Here is a 2,500-nt window from a genome sequence, read left to right as displayed (position 1 = left end):
TTAATCTCTTATTGGTAGCAACCCGTTGGAGCTTCCCTTTTATCTTATCGTAACCGCTCACGTCTGAACTTTTCTCAATGGTTCGACTAAATGATGTTAGCACAAGATTTCCCAACTCTGTATTTGTTATCTGCCCCGTATCAGATATTAAAGCTTCTTCGAAAGGCTCCTTTGGAATATCCTCTTTTCGCTGTGGTCTTTTTGGCATTGGAACTCGGATGACAGGGAGTTGAACAGCTGATTTTGCCTTTGGACCGAAAAGTAGCCCTAGTGCTCGTCGTTTGTCACTCACCTGCTTGTTCGTTTTCGATAACAGCTGTTTAGCAATGTCACTATTGATCTGTCTGGACCCCTGAAATTCAGAGTTCAGATAAATTAGTTTTTCAACTTCTTCATCTGACCAGATTGACTTCTTAGATCTTTTGCTATTCTTTGCAATCTCTTCCCCTCTACTTCCGCCTGTTGAGCTTCCACCCTCTTTAAATTACGCAGGATAGGATGTCGGTGCCTTTCATGCTGGGAGAGACCCGTTTTGATCTTAAATGCCTTGCCACAGGAGCAGACAAAGTCTAACACCTGGGCGGTAGTAGGTTGTTCCAATATACTACATTTGGCGTAGTGTATGGTAGCACCGTGCCCCGTTTTGGAAAACTTCCCACATTTTCCGCATTTAAATAGTACACTCGCATCGGTATGCTTGTGTAGGTGAGTTGTCAATTTTCTTATTTCTGTATAACCGGTGTTACACATGGGACACACAAAGTATGTAAACGGGACAGGTACTACCACAACCGGGTTGTTCTCTACCTCCTTTCTACTATCAGCAGAACGGACAACAGGTATATCCTGAGCGCTCTCAGGTATAGATAAATCCTCAATTGGAGTTCTTATTTTGAAGAACTCTTTTAGACTTGACGGTGGGATGTTGTGCCCGTCTATTACAGGATACTTATGACTTCTAAACTCACAATGCCGGAAGGAATCCCCGAATCCTGCCCGTGCATGCAAATTGCACGGTAGCTTGGAGGAATCCATCCTCTGCGAGAAAGGCGCAAAATCACTTGCAGACGACTTGGGTATGGATCGAGGTGTCGTGACTAGCAGAGCAGCCGTTTCGCTGCGATCTACTGAAACTAAACCTTACATGATCCGCGAGATTTGTCCGCACAAGACGGGCAAACCAGCGGTGGGTGGTTGCGTCGAGCATTCATCACATAGATGCTTCGAAACATTACTTGCAGTATAAAAAACGTTGTTTATGACGACGGGTAAATCTGTTCATATTAACCATATTAACCATATTAACCATATTAACCATTATTAACCATATTAACCATACTAGGAGGAGAGATTTCGCTTCATCCTTGGCCTTTTCTGCTTCATTTCTCTGGAGCTCTCTGTTACAAATTTCTCATGCAAAAATCGCGGAATACTCATTCTTGTGATATATATTCTTTGATTAAACTAAGTAGTAATTGGACATAGCCCAAAGACACAAGTCACACACACCCACACAGCTACTACTGTACTAGAATATACAGGGGTTTAGAGACTAGTAATTAGGCCTAATAGTATCAATAGAAACTATAATTTTAACACGTAATTCTTTAGTAATAAACTATATTAAAAACACCATAAACTAAAGGCTGATTATTTCGACAATTCACACAAAACTCCGCTATTCTATTATGAAATCGCACGCGGCAACCACAGCGGAGATAGGCCTAGAATCGTACCGCACTTGTGTAATCACTTCTTGTTGCTATACGCTTGGGTGCACACGGAACAAGAAAATTTAACTGATGAATTATTCATGTTTATTTTGTGACGTTTCATGATGGGGTCCCCAACTTATGTACGAAAAAAAAAATCGCGGCCCGGCCCGACCCGACCCGACCCGACCCGGCTGGGCTAGGCTAGGCTAGGACCGGCCGCGCGATATGATTTTTTTTCTTCAATATTATGACGCACACGCGCGCACGACCTCTATTGAAGGTCCTCGAAATGTAACCTTGTCTACGCCGCCGGTTAGCCGGTGATAATGTGTAGTTTGATGATGATTTTTTTTTAGTTCCCATTTTTTCCGGCCTCCGTTGCTAACCGATATAGTCTGAGCGTAGGCTTGGCTAGGCTAGGCTAGGCTAGTCTAAGCTAGGCCCGGCCCGACCTGACCCGACCCGGCTGGGCTAGGCTAAGCTAGGCTAGGCTAGGCTAGGCTAGGCTAGGACCGGTCGCGCGATATGATTTTTTTTTTCTTCAATATTATGACGCACACGCGCGCACACCTCTTTTGAAGGTCCTCGAAATGTAACCTTGTCTACGCCGCCGGTTAGCCGGTGATAATGTGTAGTTTGATGATGATTTTTTTTAGTTTCCATTTATTCCGACCTCCGTTGCTAACCGATATAGTCTGACCGTCGTAGGTATATATATGGGGGAGTGTTGTCACGTACAACAGTATAGCATAGCATAGCATTGAATGCGATGCTTATTGTACTTG

The sequence above is a fragment of the Antedon mediterranea genome, chromosome 2 (assembly GCF_964355755.1).
Source record: "Antedon mediterranea chromosome 2, ecAntMedi1.1, whole genome shotgun sequence".
Taxonomy (NCBI): Eukaryota; Metazoa; Echinodermata; class Crinoidea; order Comatulida; family Antedonidae; genus Antedon; species Antedon mediterranea.
This window is presented reverse-complemented; position numbering follows the sequence as displayed.